The sequence below is a fragment of the Macaca thibetana genome, chromosome 1 (assembly GCF_024542745.1).
Source record: "Macaca thibetana thibetana isolate TM-01 chromosome 1, ASM2454274v1, whole genome shotgun sequence".
NCBI lineage: Eukaryota > Metazoa > Chordata > Mammalia > Primates > Cercopithecidae > Macaca > Macaca thibetana.
The window spans coordinates 37,731,174-37,750,934 of record NC_065578.1 but is presented as its reverse complement, the minus strand read 5'-3'; the positions used below and the strand labels follow the sequence as shown (position 1 = coordinate 37,750,934).

The window sequence follows — 19,761 nt, the reverse complement described above, 5'->3', positions numbered from 1 at the left end:
CAAAGCGAGACTCCCTCTCAAAAAAAAAAAAAAAAAAAAAGGAAAAAAGAAAAATAAATAGAAAAAAGAAAAATTCTGTATTGACAGATTTTTTTTTTTTTAACTTTTTCTTTCAGTACCTTAATGATGTCTTTCTATTTTCTTCTGGCTTGCATGCCTTTCTGACATAAAATCTGCTATCAGTTTAATCTTTGCTTTTCTATGCATAAAATGCCTGCCTGCCTTTAAGATTTTTTTTTTATCATAATTTTCAGCATTTTGATTATGATGTACCTTGGAATGGTTTCCTTTAGATTTCTTCAGCCTGGAGTCCATTATGCTTCTTAGGTTGGTGGTTTTATAGTTTTCACCAAATTTGAAAAAATTTGGTCTTTTTTTTCAAATAAACTTTCTGCTTCTCCTTTTTTCCCACCTCAGGACTCCAATTACACATATATTAGACTGCTTGATATTGTTCTAAAGGTCACCCTGTGGATTTTTTTTTTCCCAGTCTCTTTTCTTTTAGTGCTTCATTTAGCACTAAAAGGATAGTTTATATTGCTATGTGTTCAAGGTCATTGCTTTTTTTCTTCTGCAGTGTCAAATCTGTCATTTTTCATTTAATATACTGCGTTTTTTAATCTCTAGAATTTCCATTTGCTTCTTTTTTCTATCTTCTATTTTTCTTCTTATCATGTTCGTATTTTTTCTCTACCTAGCTGAAAAATGTAGTATATTTATAATAGCTGTTTTACTTTCCTTGTCTGCTAGTTTTACCATTTGTGGGTCTGTTTCTATTGATTGATTTTTCTTCTGGTTATGCAGAAAAAAATTTTCTTTTTTTTTTTTTGCATACCTGGTAATTTTTTATTCAGTGCTAGATATTGTTATGTGATCTTCTAACAGGATTCCAAGAAGATCAAACAAAGATATTGTTTGTTGGTTGCTGGTTTTATTTTACTTAAATAGTGTTGTTTCTTTTCTGGTGCTTGTTACTTGAAATGAATTGGAACTTTTCAACCCTTTTAAATTTGTTATGGTAGTTCCAAAGCAACTTTTAGTCTAGGCATAATTTAGCACCAATACTAAGGCAATTCCCTTCTGTGGCTTCTACCCAATGCTCCAGGTATTAGGAGGTCTATTCCCAGTTCTGTGTGAGCTCTGGGAATTGGTCAGCCTGTTTTATGCTGATGGTTCTTTCTTCATCTTTGTGTAGTTTCCTCTTATGCATGTATAGATCAGTACTCAGTCATAGACTTGCAAGGATATTTCTACAGACCTCCAAAACTCTCCCTCTGTGTAGGTCCCTCCTAACTGGTGCTCTGCCTTACAGTAGCTTCCTCGGCTTCCTGAACTTTCATCTCTAACTTCTCAACTCAGTCAGACTGCTGAGTTCTGTTTTGGTCCCCATTCTCTTTGCTAAGACCTGAACATTGCCTCTATGCAGTGAGTTGGTGCCTTGTTTCCCTTCTCTCAGGGATGGAGTTTCTGTGCTGCTTATTGTATGATAAAAAGCTGTGAAACAATGCTTTGGTATTCTTGTTGCTTACAGTGTGAGGTTGTCTGGTCTCTGTTACTCCGTCCTGGCTGGAAGCAGAAGTGATCACTCCTTCCTTCTTGGGACACTTTTTCTTTTTTTTCTCTCACTTTGCTGGCCACTCCATCTCATTTTTAAAATTGTCCTTCTAATCTACTTATAAATATTAGCATTCCCTGTGCCTCAGTCTTAGGTCCCCTTCTATTCTCTATTCATTCTCTCCATTGGTAGATTCATCTAGCCTGTTGCTGGGTATGATTGACTCTTAAATGAATATTCACAGCCCAACCTCCGCTGAGCTCCAGTCTCACACATCTGTCTTTCTATTTGACGTTTCTATGATGTCCACTATGCTACCTAACAAGCCCACAGTAAAGCTTCGGAATTCTCTTATCTCTCTCATGTTCCTCCCACCATCTTTTTTAGCCCAGTAATGTGGTTTATCCAGTAACTCATTGTCTTAATCTGTTTGGGCTGTTGTAATAAAATACCACAGACTGGGTGGCTTATAAACAATAGAAATTTGTTTTTCACAGTTTTGGAGGATGGGAAGTCCCTGATCAAGGTACCAGAAGATTTGGTGTCTGCTAAGGGTCTGTTTCCTTCACAGATGGATATCTTCTCATTGTAATCTTACATGGCAGAAGGTGCAAACAAACTCCCTTGGACCTCTTTTATAATATTAATAAAAGGGCACTAATCTCATTTATGAGGACTCTGCCCTCATAACCTAATCAACTTCCAAAAGGCCCCACCTCCTAATACCATCACTTTTGGGGGGTAAAGATGTCAATATAGGAATTTTGGGCACATAAACATTCAGACCATAGCACTCATCATTTACTCAGAAACTCAAGACAAAAATCTTTGGCGTCCTCTTTACTATTTTTTTTCCTTTTCCTCTAACAGCAAGTCCATTCATAAACCCTGCAGGTTTGGCTTCAAAAATATATTCCAGAGCATCCCGCCTCTTAAACCACCTTCACTGCTACCACTTTAGTCTCTGTCATGATCATTTCTCGCCTGCGCTATTACAATAGTCTCCTACACGATCTTTCTGCTTCTACTCTTGTCTGTTTCCACTTTAGACTATTCTTCCCACAGCAGCCAAAGTGACCTTCTCAAATTTTCAATCACATCATTTTATTTCTTTGCTTAAAACCCTCCAGTGGTTTCTGATCACATTTAAAATGAATATAAATATCTCACCATAATCCATAAGACCAAACATGATTGTTCCCTGCCTCTCTCTGTAACTTAATCCACTAGTATTCTCACTTCCATCCATCTACTCCAGTAAGACCCAGTTTCTTTCTAAATCCTGAACACAATTATGATTTTTTTTTTCTGCTGAGGACCTTTGCCCATGCTACTCTCTCTGCTTTTTGTGCTTATCAACCTAATCTTTAAAGTAGGGCTTTTCTTTCTTATCACTTAGGTCTTACCTCAAATATTATTTCTTGAGAGAGGTCTTCTCTGACCACCTAATGTAAAGAAGTGTCTGACCCATGTTGCTTCCATATCCCATTACTCCCCCCCTTTTTAAAATAACTCATGTTTGTTAATTGCAAAAATGCCCACAATTTTCCATCCTTCCCTTTATTGGTGTCTCTTTGCAGCATTGATGGGACTTTGTAGCACTTTCCATCAAGAGATGGGGTTGATTTCCCTATTCCTTGGATCTGGGCTGGACTTATGACTTACTCTGGCCAAAAGAATGTTTTAGAAGTAAAGGCATGCTAGCTTTGAGCCTCATAGTCTTTCACACTTACTCTTGGATCCCTGAAATTGCCATGTGAAGGAGCCTGAGTTAGCTTGGTGGAGGATGGGAGAACATGTGGAGGAAAACTGAGATCCTCTAGCCAGTAGCCAGCTTTCCCCAGATACAGCACCACCTGAACCAGTGGCAGATACATGAAGGAGTCCAGATTGGACCAGTAAAACTGTGAAGTCATCTATAGACTCATGAGCAAGAATAAATTATCATTTTAAGAAATCATAAAATATTAGCATGGTTGGTTATAAAGCAAAAGCTAACTGATCAGTAAGAATAAATTTAAGAAATCAAAACATTAGCATGGTTGGTTGTGCAGCAAAAACGAACTGATCTAGCCTATATCACAATCTGAAATTATTTTATGTACATGCTCATTTCTTTATCATGTCTCCCCCACGAAAATATAAATTCCTCAAGGGTAGCTATCTTTCTCATTATTGTACTACAGTGGGTATTGCAATGGATCAAAATGACATATGACATTTTGAGAAAGACCATAATATTGGCATTTTATTGCAAAGGTAAGATATGGACACCAAGATCTTCTATACTTTGTCCAAACTTCCTCCCGAGAGAAAGCCACAGGTAAAGAACTGAGGCAGTTTTGTTCCTTGAGAAGCATGATGGCTAAAATAAACTAAAGTAAACCACTTAGGGACCGTGACACTCACAGGGGATGGCCCTTTTCTGGGAGGGGAGCAGAGAGAATCTAGCCCAGGGGAAAGGAAGGTGGGAAGACCTGGAAACCTCATTCTCTCTCCTCTCTCTGCCCCCAAGTCCTGCTACCATATCCTCCTCTTGTTCACCATAACTGACGGCTCCTTCTCATTCTAAGGAGACTCCACCAGGGTCCTTGGAGGAAGAGCAGAACCCAGACTAGCTTTTGGAGGAGTTTAAATTAGTAATAACACCCAAAACCAACCCACCAAAGGAAAATGCAATGACCAACTAACCAACTAACCATCCAGGTCATGGGATATAACAACAGCAGGGGAGAAATATGGACAGATGGGTTTCTAAAGGAGTACTCCTGGAGCTGATTAGAAATTTTGATCTAGTGTATAACTTTCTGGGCAGCTTCCAAAATGTAAGTAATTCAGATTTCAAGTTTTTTTAAAAATGGAAATAATGGTATTATACCAACAAAAATATTAATATTTTGATACTTAAAACTGGTATGTGATGCTGGACTGCCCAAACACCTACAGCCTCTATCGCAATCACCATCATGTTCCCAGCTCCTAGAACTGCTCCTGGCAGGTTCTCAATCCATGGATGAATACATGAATGAACAAATGCTCCCCAGGATTTGGCTGTGGGAAGAGGTTGGGTGGAGGTCCAGCCCCAGGGTAGGCAGCTGTCCTCAAGCTCCCCCATCAACCGACACACACATGTCACCTCCCCAGATAACAGCTGCTCTAGCAGGCAGGCTCCAAGTCTGACGGGGGAGCAGGAGGGAGACTGTGGGTGCTCCCTGAGGGACATGCATCCTAGGTCTAAGACTGCATGACTGGTAAAGATGGTGGTGCAACCCTCCATGGCCTCCTGGTCTGGTAGGGCTGAGATACCAGCAGCGATGGGGCTAGGAGGAAAATAATAGTCACAAGCAACAGTAATGAGTACCTCCTTGGTGCTTTCTGTGTACCAGGCACTATGTTAAGCCTTTTATATATTATGTTATTTTCATCTTTATAGCAGTCCATTTTGTGGATGAGGACACTGAGGCTGAGTGAAGTTAAATCAATTGCCTGTGGTCACACAACTAGGAAGTGGTAGAGGCCAGGATTTGAACCCAAGTCTTTGTATGCCACACTTCCTGAAGGCTTTGCTGGGTGACTGCCTTCCTTGTCTTTCCGTTTTGAGCCACCTCTTGCTTTCATCTGTCCCAGTGGAGGGCCAGACCCCCACTCTGAGCCCCCACCCCATCCTCCAGGTCTCCTGAGCCTCACCCTGCCTCATCATGTTATCCTCTTGGGATCAGTCTATTGTCCATCTTCACCTGGGGCCCCCTTTCCAAATAGCTCATGCTCCTAGCATTTCTCTGCATTTGAGCAGGCCTGAGAGACTCATCCTAGAAAGGACCCAACTACCTCCTTCCAGGTCAGTGTGGTTTCCTTATAGGTCCCATCTCTCATCCCCTCAAACACACACACACACACCATCCATTTACATGCATGCCACCTCCCCAAAGAACAGACACAGCCTACACTGAACATGAGCTCAAACAGTGAATGTATTATATGCCAGAGACCCACACCATGCACAGATGAGTCATTGGTTTCCACCCACATGCAGTATATGCTCCATATACGTGTGTACACAGGCTCCCAAAACACCATACACACAAGGGAGCCACACGTCAATTACATGTGAGTCATCCACACACACACACAATTGTACAAACATGCAGTGTACGCTCTACATAATGTATACACAGGCACCCAAACACTGTACACACAGTCAAGACACATACCACATACATGCATAGGCACAGCAACCACGAAGCACACCTGGGGCAGGTGCGCACATGTATCCACATCCCTGCTGATGGATGGCCATTTGCTGTGGTGGGTAGTTGAGGCGGGGTGATAATTTCCTTGCACTACTCATCTTCCAGGTGCCCTGATGTGCTCCAAGGGGTGTATGGAAGAATAGGGGGAGAAGCTGGAGCTGAAGTGAGCTTAACAGGCACTAGCACAGCTGTGAGCAAACAAGGTCTCCCGCTCCTGCTAGAAATCAATAATACTACGTTTGTGGGAGAGGATCTTCGCGATGTGGCCAATACACTGAAGAAAAGGGGGGCTACTGAGTCCTCTGAGGAGTGTAGCAAATGAGTGATCATAATTCGGAGGATGAAACAGAGAAAAAGTAAATGGGATTCACTTTAGTGTTTTTTGTTTTTTTTTTTTGAGACAGAGTTTTGCTCTGTTGCCCAGGCTGGAGCGCAGAGCACAATCTCAGCTCGCTGTAACATCTGCCTCCCAGATTCAAGTCATTCTCCTGCCTCAGTCTACTGAGTAGCTGGGATTACAGGCATCCACCATTATGCCTGGCTAATTTTCGTGTTTTTAGTAGAGATGAGGTTTCATCATGTTGACCAGGCTGGTCTCGAACTCCTGACCTCAAGCGATCTGCCCTCCTCAGCCTCCCAAAGTGCTGAGATTACAGGTGTGAGCCACTGTGCCTGGCCTAACTTTAGATTTTTGAATAAAGCAAAGCATGAATGGGAGAAGTTTCCCAAAGATGAGGACCCTCCTGTTCCTCTAAGGATAATGCACAGAGCTGGAAGAAGGTGTCTACTGGGGAATAAACCCAAGGCTGGTGGGGATCAGACTCATAGCACCTTGCAGCAACTGGGCTATTTTGTCCAAAGTGCTTCTTCCCCCTGCCTAGATTTTGAAGAATGATTATTGTGCTGCCAATAAGCTTAAATGGAAATTCAGTCACGTCTGAACCTGGGCAGGCCACATCTTGGGCATTCATCCAATTGCATGGGTTGATTGACCTGAGGCAAGGTTTGTATGCAGAACTCTAGAGGCAGAGGTAAGGAACTGAGAAGGCAGCTGGAGTCCAGTGCTGCCCAGATCAGGGAACTGAAGTCCCAGGGGGTGAGCTGGGTTTTCTAGTGGCCCAGGGACTGAAGGCACAGGCAGCATGGCTTTGTAGCCCAGAGGCCTGTGCAGAACAGAGTGGAGTACAAAAGCCTCCCTGCCACCTTTCCTGGGAGCACAATGGCTTTGGATTAGGAGGGACTGCCGGGACTGTGGTGTTTGGATTCTCTGAACACAGCATTCTGCAAAGTGAAGGATGTTCTTCCTGAGGGCACTGGCGACAGGGACATGTTGGGGTTCCAACTGAGATGCCTCTGAAGGGGACAGGGACAGAAAACACAGGAACATTACTTGGGAGCACATGCGAGTCTGCACGACCCTTGGACATTTCCGTAAGGCAAAGGGGTCACAGTCGAGGGGCCTGGAGTTTGCAGTAGGTAGACCAAGGTGGAGGTGTGAACAAGAGAAATTTGTGTAATTCCATTATGTGACTTCAGTCAATTCTGCAGGACTGTTGGGAGATATTCCAGTTATTTTGTCAGTTTACCTCAAACCGTATTTGTCCCTGAACAACAGTAGCAGGTGACTCAAACAGCACTCCCTGGGTGGACCCTTTCCTACAGTTCCCCAGGGTTTGCCCCATTTGCTCATCCTGCCTTGTGGGGGTGGGGGAAGCTTTGCACAGGTGCCCTCAAGGGGTGAGTGTTGGGTAAGTGCTTGTGTGGAATGGATGGCACCATCTGGGTCATTCTGGAGCGGCTCCTCCTCCAGGAATCCAGAAGAGTCTCATGAGAGGAGGAGGGAACTGGACCATTTGTGTTGGGTTGAGTTGAGTTCGGTCAGCAAAGGTGGGGCTAGGAAACTTTCCTTAGGCAGAAAGAACTCTGTGAGCAAAGCCAGGGAAGTAGGGAAATGCTGGTCTTATCTGGGGAGTGAGAAAAAGCTGGCTGAACCAGTGTTAAGGTTAATTTTGTGTCAACTTTATAGGCCATGGGGTCCCCAGATGTCCTGTCAAATGTTGTTCCGGGAGTCTGTGTGAGGGTATTTCTGCGTGAGGTAACACATGATGGGTGGACTGCATAAAGCAGGTGGCCCTTCCCTATGTGGGTGGGCCTCATCCAGTCCACTGAGGGTCTCAATCTAACAAAAAGTCTGAGTAAGAAAGACTTCTTTCTCTCTGCCTGTCTTTGAGCTGGGACATTGGTCTCCTCTTGCCTTCAGACCTGTACTGGAACTTACACCATCGACTCTTCTGGGTCTCCAGCTTGCTAACTGCAGATCTTGAGACTTCTCAGCATTCATAAATGTGTGAGCCAATTCCTTATAATAAATCTGTTTGTATATATGTACACATATATACCTATCTGTAGCTTACATGTATATGTATATGTGTATGTATACATATATGTATACTCTATTGATTCTGTTTCTCTGGACTAATGCAGTTAGAGCAGTGGTTCTCAACTGTGACGGTGCTTAACATCATCGGGCAGGGGCAGGGTGAGTGTAGGTTCAATAAACATAATTCCCTGGTCTCCATCCCCACAGGTTCTGATTCCCTCGGTCTGGGTGGGGATCTTGGGCATCTCTATTTTTTAAAAGCCCACCAGGGACTCTTGTGCAACTCGGGTGGGAAGCTCTGAGCTGCGGCATATGGGATGTGTGAAGAAGAGGAAGGAAAGAGATGTGAACTTTTTCAGAGCATCTGTGTGTTGCAAGTATTTGCATAGAGTTGCTTGTTTAATAATATACAAGACAACCCCACTGGCAGTGATGATCATTCTCCCCATTTTCTTGTAAGAAAACCAGATGATCAGCAAGTAAGTAGATGACCCAAGGTTATAAGAAGAGTAAGCAGCAGAGCTGGGATTCACACTCAAGTCTGTCTCACCCTAAAATCTGAAAGATGAACCTGGAAAGGTTTGGCTTAGAAACAGCATTTGCCTTTTACTCTGGGAGCCATGGAGAGCAGTAGAACATGGTAATCCCTGCTCTGAGGTCAGATTCTCTCATCAGAAACTCCACGTTCCTTCCTGGGAGGAGATCTTCAAGCTTAGGGAGCCTGCAGGATCTGTGAGTCCCATGGTAATACCTTGCACTTTTTAATGTTAGTGAAATACTGGCATTGGGCTGGTCCTGAGAAATCAGAGCATCCCCTGATTCCCCTGCCTTCCTTCCAGGGGAGGCAGTCTCATTCATAATAGATGTCTCATTTATTTCTTTAATCCCTTGATAGCAGTGTTTGGCACACAATAGGCACTCAATTAATGTTTATGGAATTAAAGTAAATGGTTTTCGAGGTCACAAAACAGATGCAACCACGCTCAGAGAAGTTTAATGTCTTTTCCAGGTCACAGCTATAACAGAGCTTGGACTAGAATCAATTCTGATCCCATCCAGTGTCCTTTCCACACTGTCTTTCCACAGCGTTGTTAGTTTCAGAATCATAGGCATTTTTTTGGGGCTAAGTGGTACTCAGAAAAGGTTTACACAGCATTTACAAATAGTGTTCATCTTCTGTGTCCTCTCTAGCTCAATAGCAGTGGCTGTTTGCAGTGCTGAATGGAGAAAGTTTCTGAGGCTTATGAGGAAAGAGTGCTGTCATTGATTGGTGATGCCTGCCATGAATGTGGGATTCTAGTCCAAGCTCTATGTGCTTTCCACATGACTTTGTAGTTCTTCCTTCTAAGGCAAAGTATATTTCCCTGGCCTTGAACTTTGAGCTTGGTCGTGTGATTTTCACTGACCATGAAAAAAGGCAGAAATCATAAGGTGCCAGCTTGAGCTAGGCCTCAAGAGGCTGCCACTGCCATGAGAAGAATATAACCCAGTTAGTTGGCTGGACCCAGGAGAGTGAGGCAAATTTATAGCTGACTCAGGTCAAACCCGCAGCTGGGAGTTGCCCAGCTAAACCCAGCCTGGATCAGATGACCCCCAGCTGGCTGAGGGACCTCTGAAGGCTGTTTATGGAAACTCTTTCTGGGACTGCAATTTTACTGTGGAGTGAGCAAAGGACAAAATGCTACAGGGGAGGAAGGACATCTTGTCACAGATTGACTTTCCCTTCCTCTTCCACCTCTGAAAGGAGCCTAGGGGCTCTGGATGCTGCTGAAATGGAAGTATCCAAAAGCTAGCAAGCCTCTCACCCAGACATGGCTCTGTGGCAGGCCACAGGCTCCACACAGAACATCGGTTGCTTTGGTTTTGTTTGATCAGCCTTGCAAACCATAGCCTTCCTGCAACCCTTCTGGGGGGTTGTAGGTATAAGCCTGTTCCTTATTCTCTGCAACCCACTTTGGTTTGGGCTTTTACTCTCATTGCCTGTTCTTCATTCTCTGCATCCCACTTTGGTGTGGGCTTTTCCTCTCTGCAGGAGGAGTGGAGAATGTATGAGCAGGGCAGTTACCCCAGTCAGCTGTGGAGAGAATGGGTCTTGCCTTAACTGGGGAGCAGGGCAGGTCTGTGATGGGTAACTTACGGGCAAAGAGGACCTGACAGAGTCCAGGAGAATATGCAAAACTGTGCATCAAATAGGCAAAGACTCAGCTTTCCACATTCTTTGCTCTGAAGTTCAAGCAGAAAATGTGAGAATTGATATGCTAAATGAATGCAAGGAAAGAAATTCTTCCAGCAGATCCTCTGGTCTGAGAATTTTTCCCCAGATGAAGAAAAGAAAGGTGATACACATGCTAAAGCATTTTTAACTGGCATCTCTCAGAGGCTATCTGACTTTGAGGTCATTGGGTTGAGAGGAAGAAACTAGGGCCAAAGAGGGGTGGGGACCTGCCTAAGATGGCAGTGATTTGGGGGCAGAGCAGGGACTGGGACCAGGTGGGCTACATCCTGATTGGGCTTTTCCTTTGCTGAGCAGGTTTTCAGGACCAACCTGGTCCAAGACCAGGGCCGGGATTAACCACCTCACATGGTTCAATTTTCTATAGACTTAGTAGCTGTCACCTATCTTCCTGCTGGAAAATATCCTTCTGCAAGTCTACAGCTCTTCTCATGGCATGGCCGTACTGTCCTTGTGTCCAGAGTCACTGCTATTTGCTTGCACCATTGATAATAGGGCTGTGCCCCTGTTGCCCCGGATGTTGACTTCTTTGAGTGTGGCTATCTTCCTGCACAGGGGGTACCTGCACTGCTGCAATCTCTGACACTGATGACAAAACATGGAGGCTGACTGCACTGCTTTCTCTGGCCCAACTCATGTAATCGGGGCAGCCCACTGTTCTCTAGCCTGTCTGTGCTGGAGAAATCCTCATGCATCACCGTAAAGCAATGATCCACAACCCTGGATTATTTCTTTCTCTTGGGTTAACAACTTTATTGAATAATTGACAGAACATTTACTCCCTTACAGGTAAATTCCATTCCTATCCTTGGGGAGTGGTGTTTCTTCTGTAGTCTTGGAAAGATAATCACAAAATGGTCCATGATTGATGTATTTCTAAGAATTGGGTTTTTCTGTTCATTTTATCCGTGATTGCTTTATTATACTCATGTAATAAATGGGAAACTGAGGTTCAGAGAGTGTAAGTGGCCAGCCTAAGGTCACATTGCTGGCTATTGTTGGAGAGGTGGTGTTATGGGGTAAATGTTTGTGTCTCCACAAATTCCTATGTGGAAATCCTAATCTCCAGTGGGATGGTAATAGGAGGTAGGTCCTTAGGGAAGTAAGGGAAGTAATCAGATTTAGATGAGGGCATGAGGGTGACACCCTTATGATGAGATTTGTGCCCTTACAAGAAGAGGAAGAGACAGGATATATCTTTCTCTCTCTGTCTCCATAAGCACAGACCAAGGAAAGGTCATGTGAACATATAGTGAGAAGGTGGCTGTCTACAAGCCAGGAGATGGGCCCTCACCAAGCATTGAATCTACCGGCACCTTGATCTTGTACTTCCCAGCCCTTAGAACCAAGATAAATAAGAGTCTGTTGTCTAAGCCATCCAGTGTATGGCAGCCTGAACCAAGACAGGAGGTGAGAAACCAGGCCTCCTGACTCTCAGCATAGCTTTCCTCTCCACCCAGTGTCTTTTGGAGAGGGTGACTGTACACTATCGCTTAGGTGGCTTAAGGTTTTGCTTAACTCCCTTCTGTGGGGTACAGCATGCCAGAGGGTGAACAGGATCATCATGATAGCTTAAGGCTTTATTTAACCAACTACTTTGGGATGCAGGGTGTGGAGGGGTGAACTTCATTCTGCCCCTCTGCTGGGGAGGATGGAGTGGGCTTGGCTGCGATTCAACAGTCTTCATGACACAAAGTTGGAAAAATGTTTTTCTCTAAGAACACTTGTGGCAAGAGAGCAGGAGCAGACATCTTGCTGTCCAACAACCGAGGTAATTAATATTCCATTAACAAGGCCATTACAACTCCTGAATAGAAATATACTTCATCTTAAGGTGCAAAGCCTACTTCTAAGTGAGGTGTAACAGCTGAATAAGCATACCTGCTGATTTATGTCCATAAAAGTTAATTTATTAGCAATGTCTTAATTGTGATGGTGCATAGAGTCCCTGAGCCATTAGCAAAATCCTCTAAAAGCCGCTGACGAGAATAATATGCACAATAAATGGGATGAGCAGCACTTTTTCTGCTTCTGAGGCTATAGACTTGCTAATAAGGCTGGGCTGGTCTTTTAATGGAGTGTCTATGTGGGTGGGAGGGTGCCCTAGTAGAGTGCAATGGAGAGTGGCTTCATCCCATGCTTAGGACCAGCCCCACAGCTGCATCTTGAAGGATGGGTGGTATTTGGAAATGTAGAGATGCTGGGAGAGGTGAGGGCAATGGGAGAAGACTATTCAAGGCATAGTGAATGTTGCACAGAGGTGGATGGGAGGTGGTGTGGAGGAATAACGAGTTGTCAGTTTGGCTGGAGAACAACCTGGTTTCATGTATTGCCTCCTCCTTACCTCCTTCTCCCTCCCTCTCCCTCCATCTTTTCTCCTAGCACTGCCAAGAGCTTGACCCTGTATAGAGTACACACAGCAGATTAGTAGTTGGGTATCTTTGTGAATGCCAAGAGGTAGACCCTGGTCTCCTTCTTATATAGATTCAGACATACTGCCATTCCCCCCACCCCCTAAACCTGGAATGCTTGAACTCAAGAACAAAAGCCTGGTAGAGCCAACAACCCATGGGCTTTGAAAGGAATTACTTTGCACACTTCAATATTCATCTAGGTGGATTAAGCAGAAAAGCAGAATCTTCTATCCCTTCTGGTAACTCTAATGGTCAAAGAATTGCATTCCCTCCTTTCCCTGTTTTCCCCAAATGGGAAAGAAAGATATTAGAGTCCTCATGATTAGGAAAAGCAATTCCAATGGCCGCTGCCAACATCTGACACCCAAAAACTCTTCCTCATGTCTTTCACAGAACTATTTTCTGAAAAGGACAAATGGAAAGAGTGGTTTGAATCGATGTACTCCCAGATGGCCACAGTGGCAAGCTTTGTCCCCAGGCTTCCCACCCACAGCTCTGCACCACCTCTCCTGCACGTGCCACTGTCCGTACCAGGGACACTGGTGAGCCAGGCACTTCGTTAGTCTTGGAATGGAATGCATTCAAGAGTCCTGCAGAGCGTCACTGTTAGTTCCACCCACGATACTTGTTCTAATCGGCCAAACTGTTTTTCTTAAACTAGTTTGAATTTCAGTTCTGTTACCAAAAGAATTATGATTAATGTAGCCATGCCATGTATTATTCAATATTTTTCTTTTACTAAACAATGTAAGGGAAAAAAGCAGGAAAGAGCCAGCAGTGTAAGGAGAATGTCCTGGCTTTGAGATATTGTCAAAATCCTATTCTTATTCTTTTAAATAAACTCTTGTTGTTGTTGTTGAGATGGAGTCTCGTTCTGTCACTCAGACTGGAGTGCAGTGGTGCAATCTCGGCTCACTGCAACCTCTGCCTCCTGGGTTCAAGCGATTCTTGTGTCTCAGCCTCCTAAGCAGCTGGAACTACAGGCATGGGCCACCACGCCCAGCTAATTTTTTGTATTTTTAGTAGAAAGGGGGTTTCGCCCTGTTGTCCCAGCTGGTCTCAAACCCCTGAGCTCAAGTGATCTGCCCACCTCGGCCCCCCAAAGTGCTAGAATTACAGATGTGAGTCACCGTGCCCGGTCTAAATCAACCTTTTTTGAGGTGTAAACAAATGTACAATAAAACTCACTCGTTTAAAGCATATGGGTTAAGTTTTGATAATGTATACACCCATGTAACTACCACCTCAATTAAGATATAGAACATTTCTATCTTCCCACAAAGTTTCCTGGTGTCCCTGTGCACAATTATCTCTGTTCAACCACTCTTCTGGTTTCTATCACTATAGCTTAGTTTTGCCTGTTATAGGATATCACATAAATGGAAGCATATAGTATGTATTCCTTTTTATCTTTTTAAATTTTACTCAGCATAATTGTTTCGAGATTCATTCATCTTGTGTATCAATAGTTCATTTTTATTGGAGTGTAGTATTACTCGGGTATGACACAATTTCTTATCCATTCACCTGTTGATGAATATTTGACAGGGGCTATTATAAATACAAGTGTTATGAACATTTATGTACAAATCTGTGTGTGTGTATCACACACAATTTATTCTTGATAGATACATAGGAGTGGAATTGCTGGACTATATGTGTTTAACTGTATAAGAAACTGCCAAATTGTTTTTCAAAGTGGTTGTACCATTTTAAATTCTCAATGGTGTATGAGAAGTCCAGTTCCTCCAAATCTTCATCATCTGATCTTGGAATTGTCTTCAAATTTTAACCATTCAGTGGGTGTGAAGTGGAATCTCACTGCAGTTTTAATTTGCTCTGGTGACTCATGTTGTTGAACTTTTTTGTGTGTGTTTTCCCTTTTTGTATAGCTTCTTTCATAAAGCACCTGTTCAAATTTTGCCCGTTTAAAAAATTGAGTGTTTTTGCTTTTTCTGATTGAGTAATAAGAGTTCTTCTTGTATTCTGGCTTTTCTATGCATGCTTCTTGACAGATATATGTGATGCACATATTTTCTCTCAATTTCTGACTTGCCTTTTCACTTTTTGATTATGTCTTTTAGAGAGCAGAAGTTTTTATTTTGATGAAGTCTAATTTATTAATTTTTTTCTTTTATGACTAACACTCTTTTTCTATCAAAGAAATTCTTGTCTAACACCAAACTACAAAGGGTTCTTTTTTCTATTATTTCTTCTAGAAATTTTATAGTTTTAAGTTTTATGTTTATGTCTATGATTGATTTCAAGTTAATATTTGTGTATGGTGTGAGATGGGGATTTGAGTTTACCTTTCTTTCATATGACAATCCAGCTGCTCTAGCTCTATTTTTTTTAAAAAAATTACTCTTTCCCCATTGAATTATGCTGGTGCCTATGTTATTGAAAATCAATTGGCCATGTATATGTTGGCCTTTTCTGGACTCTCTAGTCTGTTCCATTGATCTACATTTTTACCCTTATGCCAGTGTAATTCTGTAACGTTATCATACTGTAGCTTCATAGTACAATAGTTCTTCCTTACCTGCAGTTTCATTTTCCATGGTTTCAGTTACCTACAGCCAACTGCAGTTCAAAAATATTAAATGGAAGATTCCAGAAAGAAGCAATTCATAAGTTTAAAATTGTCTGCTGTTCTGAGTATCGTGATGGAATCTTGCTCTGTCTCACTCTGTTCTGCTCTATCCTGCCCTGGACATGACTCATCCCTTTGTCCAGTGTATCCACCCTGTAGATGCTGCCTGCATCATTTAGTAGCCAGCCTTGTCAGATCGACTGTTGGTATTGCAATGCTTGTGTTCAATTAACCCTTATTTTACGGGCTCCAAAGCACCAGCGGTGATTCTGGTATATTGTTATAATTGTTCTATTTTATTACTAGTTATTGTTAATTTTTTACTGTGTCTAATTTATACATTAGACTTTATCACAGGCATGTGTGCACATATAGAAAAAAATCATAGTATATATAAGTTTTGGTACTATTCACGGTTTCAGGCTTCCACTGGCGGTCTTGGAATATATCCCCTGTGGATAATGGGGTACTGCTATATAAGTAGTGTAAATTCTCCAACTTTGTCCTTTTTTCAGATTTCCTTGAGCTAGTCTATATTCTTTGCATTTTCATTTAGTTTTAAATTCAGTTTATCAATTTATATAAAGGATTTTGATTGGAATTTATAGATTGATTTGGGGGAGAACAGACATTTAACAATGCTGAATCTTCTAATCTATGAATATGGTGTAACTTTCCATTTATTTAGATCATGTTCAATTTCTCCCAGTAGTATTTGTAGTTTTCAGGTTAGAGATATTGCAATCTTTCCTTAAATGTATTCTGAGCATTTTGTTTTCTAATTCAATACTATTGCAAATCCTATCACTTAACAGTTTTTATTTTCCTATTAATTGTTGCTAGGATCCAGAAGTACGTTGGGTTTCTCTATATTGATCTTTATTCTGTGATTTTGCTAAATTTTCTTATTTGTTCTATTAGGTTTTTTTTTTTGTTTTTTGACAGATTCCTTAGAATTTCCTGCAATTTCATTGTTTGCCGCCCCCCCAAAAAAAACAAAAAATAAAAAACAAACAGAAAAACCATGTAACTTCCTTTCTAATCTTTATACCTTTTTTTCTACTCCTTTTTTATTTTTTCTTATTGTACTAGCCAGGACCTCCCATGCAATGTTACATAAAAATGGTAAGAGTAGACATCCTTACCTTATTCCTGATCTGAGGCGAAGAGCATTCAGTATAAACTGTAGTTTTTTTATTTGCTTGTTTGTTTTCATAGATGCCCTTTATCAGGTTGAAGCATTTCCTTATATTCTTAGTTTGCTGGGAGTTTCTTTTCTTGGTTATAAATTTTTGCAGTTACAATCCCATATTTGTATTGATTTAGTCATTTTCCTGTATGTTAAAATTAATAAATTTTACACCAATAGAAATGTTGGAAGGAAAGTTTTAAAATTTAAAAATCAAAACTTTAGGATTACTGAAAGAAAATATCTGGGAAATTATCTTTATACCTTTTATAATTTAGTGGTGTGGAAGTCTTCTCTAAGTGTGACCCCAAAAGCAGAGATCATAAATAAAAAAGTTATTAGATTAGACTACATAAAAATTATAAATTGATATTCTAAAGATGTCATAACCATAGATTAATTACCACCTGATAAAAAATGTATGCAACATATATGATAGATAAAAGATTATTTCTAATATATGAAGAGCTCATATACATCAATAGGAAAAATTAGAACAATCTCTTAAATAAATGGGCAAAAGGCATGAACAAGTAATTTAAAAAGAAATACAAATAACCAACAAAAGTATGAAAAGATGCTCAACATCAACAGTGTTAAAATAAACATAAATTAAACACTAACAAATATTACTTGGCAGATTGGCAAAGATGAACAAAGTTGATAATATGCAGCGTAAAGGAAGGTGTAAGAAAATGTTTATATTGGTTGAAGAGCAATTGGTGTGACATCATTGGAGCATATTTGTTAATAGCTATCAAAAGCCTTAAAAATGTGCAGACTCTTCAGCCCGGTTTCATTTCCAGGAATTTATTCTAAAGCACAGTTGAAAAGGTGAGAAAACATTACATATACGGATGTAAATGATAGATAATATCAACTTTTGGGGCCTGGCATGGTGGCTCACGCCTGTTATCCCAGCATTTTGGGAGGCCGAGGCAGGTGGATCATTTGAGGTCAGGAGTTTGAGACCAGCCTGGCCAATATGGTGAAGCCCAATCTCTACTAAAAATACAAAAATTAGCTGGGCATGGTGGTATGTGCTTGTAATACCAGCCAGATGGGAGGCTGAGGCATGAGAATTGCTTGAACCCGGGAGGTGGAGGTTGCAGTGAGCCGAGATCATCCACTGCACTCCAGCCTGGGTGACAGAGTGAAACTCAGTCTCAACAACAACAACAACAACAAAAAGTCAAATTTTGGATACAACCTAAATATCCATTTGTAAGGACCTGATTAAGTAAACAGATTGTGCTATAGCTACTCAGTGGAATACTATATAGCTATTTAAATGGAGTATGTGGATCTATATTTATTGAAATGAAAATATGTCTCTTGTTAAATGGAAGATACTGTGTATCTAGCTAGATAACATTTTTTTGTATAATAAAGGAAGTGTGTATATATGTACCTAACACAATAATTGACACAGAATAGGCATTCAGTAAACAATGACTGACTGTATAATTTTCTTAAAAAAAGGTTAGATGTGTTTATATAAAATGTTAACAATGATTATTTATGGATGGAGGGAGTTCAGGCAATTTTTACCTTCTCTGTCAATTTCTGTATAGTTTGAAAATTTAACATATTTGTGGGGTACATGTGATATTGTCAATACATGTATACATGTGTAGTGATCAAATCAGGGTAATTGAGATATCCGTCATGAAATTTTTTAAATAAGCATGTATTACTTTTATAATCAGAAATAACAGTAGATCTATTTGTTTTCTAAAAATATGGAAAGAATCTATAGGTCCAGATGATGGATAACAAGCAGGACTTGAGGGCAAAGGAGGTGTTGAGGATGCTGGTCTGAATCTCAGCTTGGGTGACTGCTTTTAGAGTTCTGTCTTCACTCAAGATAAATAAATCAGGAGGAGGAGGAGTAGCAGAGGGTGTGGGTATGTTTGTGTATGTATGTTTCCAGAAAACCAAATATCACATGTTTTGACTTATAAATGGTAGCTAAATGATGAGAACACACAGATACAAACATGGGAGTAACAGACACTGGCGCCTAGCTGAAGGTGGAGGGTGGGAGGAGGGAGAGGAGCAGAAAAAATAACTATTGGGTACTAAGCTCAATACCTGGGTGATGAAATAATCTGTACAACAAACCCTGGTGACATGAGTTTACCTATATAACAAACCTGCACATGTACCCTTGAATCTAAAGTAAAAGTTAGAATAATTTTTTCCCCACCTGTTGCATTTGGACTTCCAGCAAGGTATCCAGTTGGATATATGGATTTGGAGCTCCAGGAGAGATGCTAGATTACAAATCAATTACCATTAATAAGCTACAAGTCAAAGTGTGGTAGTTTCAATCATAAAAATGAATGCTGCTGCCCAGCATAGAGGGCTGTGTGAGGAGACAGTAAGGGGGAAGTCCTGTTAAATACCACTACCTTCTGAGAGAGCAGGAAGAGTTTCCAGGAAAGGAACCAGAGGAGGAACAGGGAGTTGGGAAGAAGGAGAAACAGCAGAGAGTTGTTCTGAAATAATGGGGACTAGTGCAGCCGAGAAGGCAAGCTAAGTGTGGGATGAAAAGTGCCCAGTGGATCTGGTAATTAGGGGGGCATCCCTGACTTTGGTGGGGTGGTCTCATGGGAATGGGGGTTCAGAAGTCAAAATGAAATGAACTGAGGGGTGAATGTGATAGCGTGAGTTGGTGGGGCAGTAAGTATATTCGTAAGTGTATTCTTATGAGACTCTTGGATGAGAAGTTAGGAAAATAACTTGGGAGATAACTGGAGGGAGATGCAAGGGTAAGGAAGGTTTTTTTTTTTTTTTTTTTTTTTTTTTTTTTTTTTTTTTTTTTACTAGGGTGGAAGTGATTGGATCACGTTCATAGGCTGAGGGGAAGGAGCTAGCTGAAAGAGGGCTGTCAAGGACACTGGAGAGGGCGAGAATGGCACCACATGGGGTCAGAACTGGTAGGGAGGGACGAGATCCATGGCAGTAAGGGGACAGTCCTAGAAAAGATGACCCTCTTTCCCTATGATGGGGAGGAGGAGGAGAGGGTGGATGTGGATCCAGAGGCACTATAGGGTGGGGGGCAATAATTAGAGGTGGTTCATGCTTGATTTTCATGCTTGATGATGTTTCATCATCTCACTACCAGAAAGACCAGGGTTTTAA

The 19,761-nt window shown here is 41.6% G+C and overlaps 2 protein-coding genes across 5 annotated transcripts in view; both read right to left on the bottom strand.

Annotated features, from left to right (window-relative positions):
• Window positions 1-19,761, bottom strand: part of NDUFS5 (NADH:ubiquinone oxidoreductase subunit S5) — a 1,192,795-nt gene that overhangs the window by 335,813 nt on the left and 837,221 nt on the right. The gene's annotated exons all lie outside the window — the stretch shown is intronic.
• The window catches only part of AKIRIN1 (akirin 1), a 1,026,732-nt gene that overhangs the window by 304,646 nt on the left and 702,325 nt on the right, over window positions 1-19,761 (bottom strand). The window lies entirely within an intron of this gene.